General features: G+C 39.1%; 1 long non-coding RNA gene across 1 annotated transcript; it reads left to right on the forward strand.

Annotated features, from left to right (window-relative positions):
• Positions 1-10381: 10381 nt before the first annotated feature.
• On the forward strand, positions 10382-12897 carry LOC130684241 (uncharacterized). Its single transcript, XR_008998431.1, has 3 exons — positions 10382-10596; positions 11455-12146; positions 12480-12897. It is a non-coding gene; the product is annotated as an uncharacterized LOC130684241 (long non-coding RNA).
• The last annotated feature ends 3519 nt before the right edge of the window (positions 12898-16416 follow it).

Genomic DNA, 16416 nt, shown 5'->3' on the forward strand with positions numbered 1-16416 from the left:
AAACATTAAATTCCTTTCACATTAGGCATTTGAAATCCAACCATTTTTTAAGTCGCAAAAGAGATATTTCTTTTGGAGACCATCTGTTATTTAGTAATGTGCAAATTACCAGTAAATATATTCCAGATTCTTTTTTGCAAGCCCAGCTATAAACAAATGCTCCACATGCAGAAATAGAAGGCATTTTCCCTTTGTGAACTCATTAAGTTCTGCATGATTGGAAGAGATTGGGGGAGAAGCTTCCTAGCTGATGGCAGAGAGTGGTACTACCGTACAGAAATAGCATGAAGGCAAACAACTGACAGTCTTGGGGAATCTTCTGCTTGTTTCCTATGGACTCTCTCCTGCACATTTACTTTAGTTTCTCACCCTGCAGTCCATATGTGTGTCTATAAAGCCCCTTTGGGCTAATTTATGCACAACAGTCTTATTTGTTCTTTTAGCCAGTTAAAACATTGGCAAACTATGATTCCTTCCCTACAAAACAATAAAACATCACAAATGAAAATTACATTTGACTTTATTCCTAAGAAGTTGTTGGGAAACCAAAGCTCCTAAATGCTCCATTAAACAAGCCACTGCCATTTCATAGGACACTCCAATTTGTGTCTCTGCTAAAATGATTCTCAAGGGAGGGCTTAAGGAGAGGAGGAGAAAAATTGTAAGGAGGGAAGTTTTAGCTGAGAAGATTGCAACTCTCACCAAGGCTAATAACTGTTTACTGTTCTTGTTCTTATTTCTGTAATGAAATCAAGTTTCCAGGGTCAGCATTCAGGCAGAATTAGGACGTGGGTCAAGTTCTCCTGGAGTGTCTCCTTTCTGAGGGGTGCCTCTTAGAGCTCTAATTCTCTTATACTCTCAAGGTCAATAAGTCTAAACACAAATACTTAGTTTTCCCTTCTTTTCTGTAAGGACTTTTTTATTGAAAAAGAGGCTCATTCTAGATATCCCAAGTAAATATGAACTCATTGAAAGTTAGAGATTTGTCTTCCAGTGATGACTAGAACTTTAGCCAGATGAACACCCCAACAGATAACATTGAAAAAATCTATGCCAAATGCTGGGGACAAAAAGTCCCAACTAGAAGCCACTGGAAAGATAGCAGAGCAGGTAGAATCTGAAGGAAAGTTGACCCTCAAAAGATGAGAACTGAACTGGGTAAATGTTGGTTTTCTATTGCTGCATATTAAATACCACAAACATTGTGGCTTAAAACTATACAAATTTATTCTCTCAGTTTCTTTAGGTGAAGTGCCTACTAGCTGGAGCCTCTGTTCAGGGTCTCACCAGACTTCAATCAAGGTGACAGCCAGGGCTGCAATCTTATCTAAGGCTGGGGTCCACTTTCAGTTCACAGGCTGTTGGCAGAAGTCAGTTGCTTGTGGCTGTTGGACTGAAGTGCTTGGGTCCTCAAAGCTGCCCACTGTGCCAGGCCAAATGGCTCTCACCACAACACAGAGGTTGCTTCTTCAAGGCCAACATGAAAGCACCTTCTTATAAGGTAAGCCTCTTCTTTTCTCTCTAATTTCTTTTAAGGACTCACCTGATTGGGCCAGCCCCACCTGGGAGAATCTTCCCTTTGATTAATTCAATGTCAACTGATTGGGAGGCTTAATTACATCTGACAAATCCTATCATCTTTCCCACATAATTAACCTAACCATGAGAGTGAAATCTTATCATATTCACAATTCTGCCCACACTTAACAGGAGGAGATTATCCAGAGTATGTGCACAGGGGGTACAAATCTTCAGGACCTCTTAAAACTCTGCCTACCCTAGTGAGATGGAATCCCTGATAGTACTCCCAATTTGTGCTGCAAGGACAGACTGTCTTAAATAAGTTTAAGAAGTTAGAAGAACAAGATAACTGGAAAATTAAGAGGAGAATTCCATAAGGAAGGAAATTTCTTCCTGCATATAAACCCTCCCCAGATAATAAACTCTTCTAACTATTGAACCATGCATGTGCTTGGGGGAGTTTAAGAAGCTTGGCAAATAAAGCAACTGGAAACTGATAGGACTGAGAGATTTGGGCTGCTGAACACAAAGGAGACACAGTTTAGAGACCTACTAGAACAAAACTTGACACTCCTCAGAGGAACATAACTATATCCAGAGTCTCTACATGTATCATTCACAATATTTAATATACAATAAAAATTTATGAGGCATGCAAAGAAACAAAAAATGTAACCCATAACCAAAAAAATCAATAAATACTGGCTCCAGGATGACCCACATGTAAAATTAGCAAACAAGGACTTTAAAACAGCTCTTATAAACTTGTTCTGGAATTTAAAGGAATGGTACTACACCTCTTCTTTGCACTGGCAGATATCCTTGCTTATCCCTTTATATTAAATCTCTCTTTATTACTTTATAAGTGAAATTTTCAAGCATTGAGCTGGGTTTTGTTGTTCTAATACAATCTGGGAATATTTGGCTTGCAATAGGAAAATCTAGCCTTTTTATGTTTATTAGCATAGTTTGTATTCCTTACATATTAACTTAGGAATACTATTTCTCTGATTCCTTCCTCTTTTGTGTGATTATGTTTCATGTAATGCCATCCTCCTGTTAATGGTTATTTTTTCTTCCCTGCTGTTCATGAGCTTTACAGTACTTTCAGTGCCCCATTTCTCTGTCCTTACTCATCCCTAGAGAAGACTTTTGGTCTTTTTTACTTCCTTGTCTTCCTTCTTTATCCTCCCCAAGATCTCAGTTTTGCTGGAATATATATTCCACTCAATTTATTAGAATCCCCTTGCATTTGTCCTCTATTTTAATATTCTTATATTGAATTTATATTGCATATTCTTAGTTTATCATTAATTATTTGATTATCTACTCATTTATTTTGTTTCATTGCTCTTTACTTTTCTTCTTCTTTTCACATCTCCCTTAACTTTTTGATTCACTTGTTCTTTGATCAGAACTCTTTAAAAATTATTTTCTTAATAGGTATACACCGGTTGTATATTCTCTGAATCTTTGACTCTTTGAAAGTGTTTTTCTTGCAGCACAACAAATGAATGACAAACTTAGAATATAGAATCTGTACTTGTACTGCTTAACTCTTTCTAGTCCATACACATTATTCTACTATTGACTAGCATCCCAAGAATATAAAAGAAAATTCTGATTCTTTTGCTTTGTACATAAATAGTCCTTTTTGTCTGGAAGTCCCCAAGTAAGATATGCCTAGGTGTATGCTTTTCTCATTCCATCTGCCTGGAACTCAATGTGTGCAGCTTAAACTTTTAAATTATAACACACATTTTGTGATTATTGCATCTAGATTTATAAATCCCTATTATTTTCCTTCATCTTGTGGTTCTTATTCGGTTGTAGACTCAAGACATTAACTTTAATTTTCTACCTTCTGGAGCAATACCTTTTAGGTATGCATGGGGACTGTCACCTCCCTAAAAGTTTGATAGACTATTGCTAAAGCCAGTATCAGGTACATGTTGAATTTTATTTATCTATTTATAGTTAAACAGGTTTTTCTTTACCATTTTGGTCAATTTAATGTTTATTAACCTATTTGAGGTTTCTATTTCTTCTCTTGCATTGTCCCAGAAATACATACATTTTTTTCTAGGTTTTCAGATATATTGGAGTGTACTTGTTTACAATACTCTTTCATAATTTAAAAAATGTTTGTTATATCTAAGGTTATTTTCTTACAGTCATATTTAATTTGGCTTATTTGTATCCTTTCTTCTTTTGATCATTTCTTCCAGAGATCTAACTTACTAGTTTTTCAAAATATCAGCTTTATTGTACCCTTTGGTTCTTGATTTTATAGATTTCTGCTTTTATATTCCCTTCACTAGGGTTTCCTTCATTGCACTCTGTTATTCTTCTTATGGTATCTGAGTGGAATCCTTAATTCATTTATTTTCAATTTTTCTTTGTTTCAGATATATGTATTCATACTTTAATTTCTCTCTGTCCTGCAGACTTTGAATATTTTATACCTTTTATAATTTCCTTTTAACCCAGATTACCTAGTACTTTTTAAAATTTAGATTTTAGTCATACAGGATTATATTAGCCATCTTATTAATCTTGATTTCTGTTTTTATTACATTATTTTCAGAAAACATAATTTGGGTAATGCAGAATATTGTGGCCTATATTATGAATTATTTTGTTAAATGATCCATGTATGCTCAAAAATAATGTGTATTTGTTGACTGAGATCAAGTTTGATAAATATCCACTAGGTTGAAATTATTAATTGTATTATTCATATTTTCTATATCTCTTATTATACTTAATCTGTTTAATCTAATAGATCTAAATAAAGTATATCAAAAACACCAACAAAAGTGTGGAATTATGTAAATATCTCTCTGGCCCTGTGGTTTACTCTATATATTTCAAGACTACATCATTAAATGGTGTTTTCATGACCAGTACAATCTTTAGACTTTGCAAGAACTTCTGTGCCCTGGGTATCCCACTTTTTGAGGCCCCTCCATGTCACAAATGCATGAAAGTGAAATTACTAGCCCAAATATTCACTCTCATGGCTAACATAACTCTTGCATGATGCCCTTGACATTCAAGGCAACTATTCAAAGTGCTTTGGCTTGTACTTTTGCTGACCATGAAAGAGGACTGCTATTTCTCTGTGGTGTTGGGTGAATTTTAGCAATGGAAGAACTTAGGTAAGAGAAAATAAAAATGAATTTGTTCCTTCCTCTCAGAGAGCACAAAAGACCATAGATTCTTACATAACTACATGTTGTTTCCCAGTAATATGAAACATCATTCATTTTGTTTGACTCTCTTGGTTTTCTAATTTGTACTTTCAGAGGTCATCAGAAATTAGTGTATAATTTAAAAAGTTGGGCATAAAAGTCAAGGAATATTTTACAATAAAAAATACAAATTATGCTTAAATTTGTAAAGATGTGATCTAAATATTAGCAAGTAGGTAACAGTGCTACATTTATAAAAATGTTTAATATTTATTTAAATTTCATAAAATTTACAGATTTATATTTAAAATATTAATATTAATTACAGTTCATTACAACTTGCATTTTGCTTTTGGATTTTAATGGATAATTTTTAATATTTTAGGAAAAGTAACTTTCTGGAAAGCATATATAAAATATTTTTAAATATTTTATTTTGCATTTACCTTAATTTATGTATACATACTGATAAAAACACACCTATGTTTGGAAACAATTTTATTTTTATCCCTTTATACTAGGTAAGTGAAAATGAGTAAAAATAAAGGTCATAATGGAAATAAAAATGCAAAAGTAGAGCTCTGAAAGAAAAAAAAGATATTTTCAAAAGCATGGTCTGCTTAAATGCTTAAAAATTGTAAAAACTAAGACTAGCAGATATCTGCTAAACATAAATCATTAATTTGAACAAGACTGACATTCTTACTTATGAATATTTAATCCTTTATTAAAACAATGAATATGAGCAATGAAATTATTTTCATCAAATTCACATGTTGATAAAGTCATATGAAAACTCTGAACTTCATAATCTTTAGTGAATGAAGATTTAGTTGCTGATTTTGAACATGACAAAAATATTCAACCTGAAAGTAATGATTACAGCTCTGACCTGTCCATTAGAAATAAAATTGGAAAAATAGGAAAATGTTAAACCTGAGTCATATTTATTGAATATTTTCCCTGAAAAATAGCCATCATATCCATCTAATAGTGAGAATGTTTCCAGCAAAATATGACCCATTAAAATTGATTACAGCTTTCCATTGTGAACATGACAGAAATTTTAGGATTTCATTTTATACCAAAATCTTTTAAATGGAAAAAAAAATGTAGTTTTTATATGCTAGGCTCAAAATAAACATTTTATGCTCCAGTCAAATGTTTTACAACCAATATTCAAGATTATCTGGCTAATGACTGTATTTGTAACTGGAAAAGCTTAGATTGTTGATTAAAATAGCATGAAATATTATTTATGTAACAAAAGAAATTGCACATGCTACAAGCATAACTTTCTCATAAAACTGATTAAAGATAGCATTCATAGTTCTATAGTAAACCATAGTGTTCAACAATGACAAGTAAACAGTAATAGAGAACATTAGTGTGATAATTTATGATGTTAGTGTGTCCAGTATTTAACCAAGCATAACATTGCTTTTTAAGGCATTAACAGCACAATATTTAAAGAATGTAATGGGCCATTTGTAGATTTAGTAGATTTCAGAATTTGATTCTAGAATGTTAAACATGAAAGACTGATAAAACAATAAATGACTAATCTCTAGGATAGAGAATTCAAAATAAGATTATAATTTAAGAAGTGATAAAGTGAAAGAAAAAAATTTTGTTTAACATTTAAAAATTAAGTATTATTCATTTCAAGTAGATTATACCAGGGAAAAAAGTCATGTTGAGCAAATAATACTTATTACATATGCTGAACTACCAGAGAACAAAAACAAGGAAATTGGGATTCATTCAGAATCAGCTCCTGATTTTATGGCTTTTATGAAAAGCACAGGTTTGACTTAAGTAACTGGAAAAATAACTTTTAGGATTAAGAACTGATTTGAAAGTCTTTCTGGAGGAACCCAGGAAAGTTTAGAGCCACAGGATGGTAAAGGAAGAGGTGTGGCCAGAATTTTGACCAGATATCCAAAAGGAATACAAAGGTGTCCAGTTTGAATTTGTTCTCAGTGAGACATGGCCTCAGCAGATGGATGTTGATGACATTCTTCAGAACCTCTCAGGGATTGTATTTTGTTTTGCATCTGCCCAAAAGGAACAACTCTATGAAAAACGTAAGATATAACCTATGGCCACTTTTGGATATGTGATGGGAATGCCAATGAAATGCTTTGAAAACCAGATTTCATTGAGAAAAGATATGTTCTAGAAGAGTCAAGAAAAATAATTGAATATCATCAAACAAAAAGTGCATTGTGGTCTTGGGATAAAATATATTTAAGTTTAATTTGTGCTACTCAGTTGTAATTAGCTTGAACTGTTGCATACTCTTAATGTAACATTATCTTAACAGATTTAGCTTTAGCCATTTCACTTTCGGAAGTATTAAAACCTTTATTTTAATTTGTGGAGAAAATATATTCTTAAAATTAAAGGAAATGTCATGTGATAGAGTATTTAGGGGAAGTGTTTTATGCCTGTGATTTACTTTACAATGCATCAAAGATAAGATAAATTGATGGGTGCCTAGGGGACACACAGATGGACAGATATCTGATGAAGCAACTACAGAGAAATGTTTAAGATAGAAACTAGATGGTGGGCATACAGGTGTCCATTGAAAAATCTTTCAACTTTTAAGTCTCTGAAAATACTAATGACAAAATGTTGGGGATAAAACAAAATTGCTTGTGAAATTTACAAGTGGCATAGCAATAAATTGAGAATTTTTAACATGAAAACATTCAAATGACTAAAAAGGAAAAGATTCACATACAAAGAATCCCAGAACTCATTTCTATAGAGACCATTTTCTGGCTATTAAAAGCCCATGTATAATATAATCTTGTTAGGATCCATGACTCCGGGGTTTCCCCAGAGAGCAAACCACACGGACACGGAGATGTAAATCCAAGCAAAGTCTTTATTCAGCCAGCTAGCTGGGGCCGACAGCACCTCCCCTGACACGCAGGCCGAGTCCGAGCTGCCGACCCCTAGGCAACTTTAGGTATGGATTATATAGGGTTTTCACAGCCGTTGCACCGAAGCCCGCGCATTTCTACAACCAATAATTTTAAAACACATTCTATATATTCTATATTTTAACCAATGGAGTTGAAACGAGAACGCCCCGGTTACCTAACCGCTTCCCGTAATCTCTAGCTCACACAAGCGTGACTACGTGACTTATCACGGGTTATGTCCCGAGGCTACTGCCCACCTCTGGTTATCTAACTTAGGGCAGGCGTGTTAGCTTCAGGCAGTTTCTACGAAAACTGGGTGGCTCTTGCTCTAGGGTTTAGCTAGGTTTTATTAGTTCTTTTTCCTGACTTTTGCTGCTCTTTGCACTTCTTTACAATCTTAATTAAAGAGATTTAAATAAATCAAGCAATAAAACTGCCATTTTCAACTTTCTTTATAGTAACACAAAATTTAAAAATCTGAAACAAGAAAAGCTGAAGTACTATGTGGTTGTAGATGGTGAAAATCACAATATAAATGACAGCGATTTATATGATAAAATATTTCACTAAGTTTTTTTGTGATAAAGACAGTTTATCACAAATAACCCAATGTGATGTATGCATATGTCAAATGTAATGTATAGTTCATTTCTGAACCTAAGAATTTCTATAATATTTTTACTGACATTCTAGTTGCTATTCTCTTGTAAAGTTTCTGCAAATTGAAATTAATTAAATTCAGTGTGATAACTACAGTGACTCAAGAAGATTTGCTTTATTTTACAGAACACAAATTCTGTAAAACTTACAGCTAGGAAAGTACAACCAGTGACTCCATTGGAAGGAAGACAAGAAAATTAACTTTACAAAATGAATATATAATAATTTATTAATAACATGGGTCTTTACTGCTCTTCCAAATATCACCAACCCATCAACAGATCACTTAGAAATATGTAAAATAATTAAATTCAGTTATCTTCAATAGTTTGCCAACCTTCACTCTACACATATTTTTCAATTTAGATAAAATTACTTGAAAACTACAACTTGCCAAAAGCAGATTCTAGAAGCAGTTGAAAACCAGAATAGTACTATTTTTAGTAAAGAACTTGACTTTGTAATTAAATACATTCCCCAAATCTCCAGGCCCAGAAGGATTTACTGGCAGATTCTTCTCAGCAATCCTACATAAACTTTTCCAGAAAATAGAAAAGCATGGCCTATTAGCTCATTTTAGGAGTCTAGAATAACTAATAACAAAACCTGACAAGGATCCTAGAAAGAAAGAAAATTCCAGGCCAGTCACCCTTGTAATCAGAAATGCAAAGGCCTTAAATAAGGTATTAGTGAATACTCATATACACTTTCTGGCATGTAGTATACATTGAAGTATATAGTGAATATCAGCACTGTATAAAAATGACTATCAGAAACAAATTGGGCTTATTCTAGGAAGCAGGGATGGTTTAACATTTGAAAATAAATCCATGTAATACACTACATCAACACAATGAAGGGGAAAAAACCATGATCTCTCAATAGATGTATAAAACACATTTAATAAAGTTCATTGCCAGTTCATGGAAAAAAAGAAAACTCTTAACAAATTGGAAATGGAAAGGTAGTGTAGTCATGGTCAGTGTCTCACCCATGTCCCATCTGTGACTGTCAGGCTTATTTCTACCCTGGGAGGACAGCAAGTCAGACATGCCTGAGAGCAGATGTTTGGGGAGCAGCCCTCAGCCCCTGGTGGATGGAGAGAGAAAGAATATACGCCGCAGACTCCTCCCCGTTCTGGCCAGGAAACTCGGAGGCAGCTCTACACTGCTTCCCAAACTTCCCAGGGCACTGAGCCCCGAGGGCCGCGGTGCTCACTGGCTGCCTGTACCTCGGGTCGGTGCTTCTCTGCGCAGCTGTCTCTTCCCCAAGATTCTGCTCTATCAACCCCAGCGCACCCGTCCTCCCCAGACTCTCACTCTTTCTGCTCCTTTCTGGGAGACCTCCAGGCCCCACTCCGGTGCCTTTCCTGAGCCGTGGCCTGAAACTCTCTGCAGGCAGTGATCTGGGGTGGTCATGGGGCTCATCTCATTGTTCCCCTTTGTGGAAATAAGTGACGACCACCCAAATGAGCACAAGCTAGGATCCTGCTGGCAGAGGAAGAGGTAGGCGGGCTACCCAGAAGCAGGGCGTCTGATTGGTTAGGTGTATTTGCCTTTCTGCATTTGGTCCTAAATTGGAGGTGGGGGCAAAAAATTAGGGAAGCTGTCACTTATAATCAAGTCCTGGCCATCTGGGGCCAGTTGTTACAGGGACAGTCATTGGGCTTCCTGGACTGCCCGTTAGAGATAGTGGTCCCACTTCCTGGGCTGGTTGCTGCAGGCTGTGGACCTGAGCCTGCGTTTACAGTAGTCTGGCCTTGGGCTCTTTGTACTTTCAATCTCTCACTTCTCAGGTGTCTGTCATCCTTGTGCTGCCTCTGGAGTAATGTCTGAAAACTGTCAGGTGTAATGTTTTGCTCAGTTTGCTACTTTTTTTTTTTTCCTGGAGCATAAATCGCAGGCTTACTAGCCTATCTTTGCTAGAAGCAGACTTCCCAGAGCCAGTCTGGGTTAATCTCCCCTCCCTCATCTGCCTGCTCTGCCTCCGCCTTCCTCTCCCATTTCCACAGACTCTGACTTAGACCTTCACTCATCTTTGTCACTGCTCCTGGAAAGCCAGACACTCTTCCCTGCCTTACAAAATCTCTGGTTGGAATCCTGTCATAAATAAGCTCCCATGAACCCCACAGCACCTGTTTCCCCCATTCACCCCAGGCCACTCTCCCAGCCTGTTCTGGCCTCCACCTGAATCCTGGGGCTCTGATCCTTCCCTAAACCATGGCAGGATTCCTGATGCTTTGCTTGGACTCACCTGGCCATCTCTTCGGGCCAGCTCTGGACCAGGTAAGAGGCCCCCCAACACTCCATCCCTCATCTGTATTCCTGATCCCTCAGAATGGCTTGCTTTCAGAAATCCCCCTTTTAAGACCATTGAATTGACTAGAAATCTCTGAAGCACCCCAAAACATTACATAGGAAATCCTGGCCTTTAGGTTTTCCACACTTATTGATAGAAAAATGGCAATTTCAGCTGTACATAAGCTCTTCACCTCGTGTATTTTCTCTGTTCCGTGTTTGTTCAGCACACTCGCCACAGTTGGTGGGTGTTTTTAGGGAAATGGTGTTCAGAGCTGTTTCCCCTGTATACAATCATGCTGGATTTAGTTACTAGATTTTAAGAGTATTTTTAGCTTTTTAAAGAAAAATATGTATATGTAAGTACAGATTATTCATATACTTACATGCACACATGCAGAAAGAAGTGAACAATTCATTGAATTTTCACCAGTCGAACACACCTGTGTAGTCAAGGCCCAACTCAAGAAACAGAACACTAAATTTGCACTTTTTACATTTCGCTTGGCTCTCTGCTATTAAGCTGATGATAAGCTCCACAAGGACAAGACTGGATCTCTGTGGCTCACTGTTGTGTCTCCGAGGTTACAGCACAGGGCCTACATGAGGGGCCCAATGCATAGGGTGCGTTTGCTGACTGATGCTGACATGGAGCCATATTTTTATTGGAAATAAATAGAACTACATCTGTAAAAAATGAAATTCCTTGCTCCTTGGCTGTTCCTAATAAATTTCTCCCATGTATATTAATACACAACAGAGCTCAGTAAAATTACTATTAATGAAACTAAACTCTAACAATTATAAAAACACAACAAACTCTCTTTCTTTCTTGTGCCTATGAAGAGCGCCATCAGAGCCCCTCCCACCTGGCAAATACTGGCAATTGAAAAGGCTTGTAGTCAGGGTGGTGTGAAGAGCTGTGTGTGTTTGTGAGGACAAATGTGTTGGGGGAAGAAAAAGCACTGAAGTTGGCAAAATCCATTATTGTCTGGCAAGCCAAGTGATGATAAGAATCTTTATCTGCTCCTTTTGGATGAGAAGGTGAGTCTTGCTGTCCTGGGAAACAGTGGGAACAGTTTGACCCCAGACAGGCTCAGTCTGAAGTTTTATCCACAGTGAATATGGTTCATCATCACCAAGCCAGGTGCTCATTATCTTGTATTTATCTTCGAGAGAGATAAAGGTGGAGAAAGCTGTGGTCTTGGTTGGCTTGCCCGTAAACTTGGAAGACAGTGTTGGGTAACTACATTATTCTAAAGGGCTGGACCCTCACCAAGATAATCAGGGCTGGAAGCAGGTGAATATCCTGTTTACTTCAGGGAAGGAGGATGAGGGCTGGTCTGATGGGAGGACCCTGAGCTCCGTGCAGAGGAGAACGGACATGGGCATGGAGAAGTAACCCAGCATGGCCACCACCATCTTGTCTCTGGTGTCCCTGCTGCTGCATGAAAGCTGCCTTCATCCACGCACTCAGGACGACACCCAAGTTAGAACCTTGGTTATCTTGTGAAGGAAATGTAGAAAGCCTGGTACAGGTGAGAAAAACTGACACACCTTAACTAATGCCATGTGGCAGGGGGCCTCTAAAGGGCCACCCTACTAGCTGTGGGGTGGGTGGAGGTGGGGAGTGGGTGGGAGAAAATACACTGTGGTTTGAGTGGGGGTTGAGCTACGTGCACGTTGTTCCAAATCCTTGGAGCTTCCTGCCAGAGCACTGAAATCCTTTGGCTCATTGTGGAATTTGGATATGGGACAATTTGCTCTGAAGGGGGTTTGGCACATATAAGTCATTATTATTAATAAACAGTGAATGCCAACATATTCTGAATGCTGAAATAAAGCTTTTCCCCCCTTTTTTCTTCTCTTAGGTTAAGTTACCAAGTAAGGGGAATGTTGCCTGGCTTCTTCTTATTCCAGAAGAGGCAATGTCATAGCCCTCTTGGCAATTTTTCGAAAGTCCTACATGCACGTCTTTGAACCCCCGGGTGCATTTTCCAAGGGTCTTTTCTCTTTTAAGAGAACATTCCAGATCATTGTAAGTGGTGACTTTAAACTCTTCACCCCTTTCATTATCAAAAGACTGGATTTCAGAGAGGAATGTAAGTGTCTTCTGACACAGCCTTCAGACAACCTGCTCTTATAGGATGACTCACTTCACAGCGGCTGGGTTTTAATGCCATGTTGCACTGAGCGGGGCTGCTTCTAGATGCCTGATCTTGAATTACATGCATAAATCTTTAAAAACATATAGTAGAATGGGCTGTGTTTATTTTTAGTGAGTTTCTCCCCATGATGTCTATGTGCATGTCTCCCTGTGTGCACACTTGATCACATATGGGAAGCAAGGAACAGAGTGGCTTCTCTAAGGAGAATATGCAAAAGATGTTTTAAAGTTGTTCTTTACTTTCTGGCTGTGACTTGTGTTTAGAATTGGCACCAAATCAAAATAGTTTGACTCTTTTTATTTTTTATGCAATAAATGGTTCTTTTAAGTGACAGGGGTTGCCATTAAAGAAGACTGGGTAAAGGGTTGGAAAGAGAATCAAAGGAGAGTGTCGAAACAGAGAGGAGAAGCAATAAGCTACCAGCATTTTCACAGCGATTTTCATCTCAGAATCTCTAAGCACCTTATAAATGGATGTTCAAAGGAGACAACTGATGATTTGCCAAATAAAGGAAAGCAGAAATTTAAAAAAATTAGTTCGCATACTTTTTGGTAGAATTTTGGGGAATCTGGCCACAAGATATTCCCAATTTTCTTATTGTCTCTGATGTGCCAGGTCCTTTTCTAACCATAGGCTGCATGAATTGCCCCTTATGATCTAATTTGAGAAATCATGCTGGAAGCCCACTCCCCATATTTGTTCCTGGCTAACCCTTCAAGGTGCTTGAAAGTTGACTACTAAAGAATCATTTGTTTATTCCTTCATTTGCACAACAATGCTTCCTCTGCATCATGTACTGGAGCAGAATGACTTGAAATGAGTCACCATCTCTCAAGACCATGGCCAACATCATTAATAGATCATTCCACTTTCTTAAAGAAGCAAGATACAGGAGGTCATCTCAGATACTATCAACTTTTTAATGTCACTCCCCTCCTTAGAATTTTTCAGTGGCTTCCCTCTTTGTAAGGTGAGACCAAAGCCATTACTACGACCCTCAAAGCCCTTTGTGATCCAACCCTGCTTCCTCTCCAGTCTCCTGCAGACCAGCCTCATCCTTGCTGTCTCCTCACTACATTACCCTTCCGCTAGCTCCACCAAAGTTCTATCTTCCTTCTGGCTTTAGGATCTTCAAACTTGCTGTCCCCTGACTACAGCAGTCTCTGCTTGTCCCAACACACCCTCTTCTCAGTTAACTCCTACTGATACTTGAGATCTCAGTTCAGGTGCCACTTCCTCAGGAGCCTTCCCTTGACCAGCCCTGTGCCCAGTCTGGGTCAGATCTGCCTACTCGTCACCTTCATGGGATACAGTCTTGTTCTTTCTGGCATGGATTATGGTTTATAACTGCTGATTCATCTGTGCTATTAACATCTCTCTCCCTGGACACACCTTCATATGTAGCCTTGGCACATTATCCTGGAGTAGAGCTTGATACCTGGCTATTAGTAGGGGCTCAATTCAAATGTATTGGATAAATGAGTAAGAGCTGGCACATGAAACAGCATCTGTTCTTTGTTGTTTTCCAGGCTGAGTGTCAGGGATAAAGAATGAGACGCAGGAGAAATATCATGAACTGTGGCGTCAGACAGGGAAAGGGGCCGTGCCAGTTCTTCACGTACTACCCATGTGACCTTGACTAGGTGCTTGGGTGCTGTCCTTACAGAGTGAGTGCTATGGGCCAGGATAAGCCGGCATTTAGGTGCTCTCACTGCAATACATAGTTTAAGATTGTTGTTTCTCTTTTACAGAGAAACAAATTAAAAGATAAGGGGTCACATAGCTAACTCAGTAAATGGCAGAAATAGGAGTCACATTCATGTCTGCCTAGAGACAATACCATGCTCTTAAACCCTACCTTAACATTTGCGAGCATTGATTTTCTCGTTTGGCAATGAGACAATTTTGTGAGTAGCCCTATGTGAGAACTCATTTTATAATTCCTCTTATTAAATATTTTCACTCATTTTGGCACTATCAGTGCTTGGTTGACTGCTAGAGGCAAATGCTTCCTAGGGTTTGGTAGGGTGGGATTGTAAAATTGTCTAATTCACAATTTTCCCACTAGCCTCAGTTAGCCTTTACTGCAGCAGAAAGCACTCTAAAATATGGTGGCTTAAAACATGAGCTGTTCACTATTTCTCACAATTCTGTAGGTGGGCTGGGTGACTTCTCAGCCTTGTGTTACCTGGATTCACTTCTGTGGCTCTGTTTAGCTGGAGGGTTAGATGAGCTGGAAGGTCCAAGGTGACCTCCCTCACGTGCCTGGCAGCCAGCTCGGTAGGGTGGGCGCCTTAGCTCCCGTCCTCAGGAGGCTGGGCCTCCCAGGCCACACCAGGACAGGAGACCAAAACTGTGGGGCTTCTTGAGGCCTAGCCCCAAAGTCTCACTGCATTGCTTCTACCACATTCTGTTGACTGGGGACCAGTTACCAGGCATCCCAGATTCAAGAGAAGAATGGAAATAGGCACCCTCTCTTAAAGTGGGGAGGGCCAAAGTCTCATTGCAAAGGAGCATGGGAGAAATTGTTGTGAACGTCTTTTAAAAGAAATACCACAACATGTGATGGAATATGACGCAGTAGCTAATAATAACAGTTACAAAACATCTGCCATCAATATAAGAAAAGCCAGATGAAAAGTAGGAGAACTATGATATATGCTATTATCATAGGCAAGTTTAGAAGCAGACAAGCCATGCATAGACTGAAGTTCACAAAAGAATAAAAAGGAACAAATGAGAGAGGAAGAGGCTGGCGAGTGACCTTCCAGGCGCTTCCGGGGAGGGGAGCAGCGGTGGAGAGCGCACGGGCTTGGCCCTGCCGAGCTGGTAGGCATTGGGCGGCTCGAGGAGAGGGCGCCTGGGCCTGCGCCCTCACCGCCTCTTAATCCCTGTGCCCTTCAGGGCCCTAGCTCTTCCTTTCAGCTCTCCCTCATCTTCCCCAAGAGGGTATACGGCCGGTCCGACCATGTACCCGGGACAGCGCGGAGGCCGCAGGTGGGCACACAGCATCCCCAGGCCCCCAGGAGCGGGGCACTTGCTCTGAACTTCTGGACTGTGCCCGGTACAGTCCGTCTGAGGCTGTGAGGATGCACAGCTAAAAGGAGGGCCTCCTGGAGTCCGAGCTCAGACTGAAAGGAGTCAGCCTGGGGGCAGGGAGGTGATGTTCCCCCTCAGCTAGGGGTGCATCACCCTAGATGTGAATGCAGACCCTGGCTTAGTAAGGTGCTTCTAAGGCATAGCAAGAAATACAGGAATAGCAGAGCCTCTCATTTATCAGGGGAAGGACCAAGGCCTGGAGGTCATATGACTGACTGAAGTCACCGAATGACTCCTGTGACCGCTGGGACGTCCTCCTCGCAGACATTAGCGCCGGGGTCCTGCTCAGCCTCTGTCAGGGGTTTGCTTGAAAAGAGAAAGGAGACGAGTGGTAATACCTTCCAGATGTCAAAAAGATGATGTTACTTCTGCACTTTAATTGCTTGTAGTAATGAAGGGTTTGGGAGAAGCAGGGAGTAATTAAAGATTCTGAGTAAAGCAGAAGTGCAGGTTGAGCAAGTTAATGATATTGGCAGGCACAGAAGTCAGGGAACCGCAAAGCACAACCACCTCCTCTTTTTGAGAATGTGGCTGTGGTGAC

Source organism: Manis pentadactyla, chromosome 6 (assembly GCF_030020395.1).
Source record: "Manis pentadactyla isolate mManPen7 chromosome 6, mManPen7.hap1, whole genome shotgun sequence".
NCBI lineage: Eukaryota > Metazoa > Chordata > Mammalia > Pholidota > Manidae > Manis > Manis pentadactyla.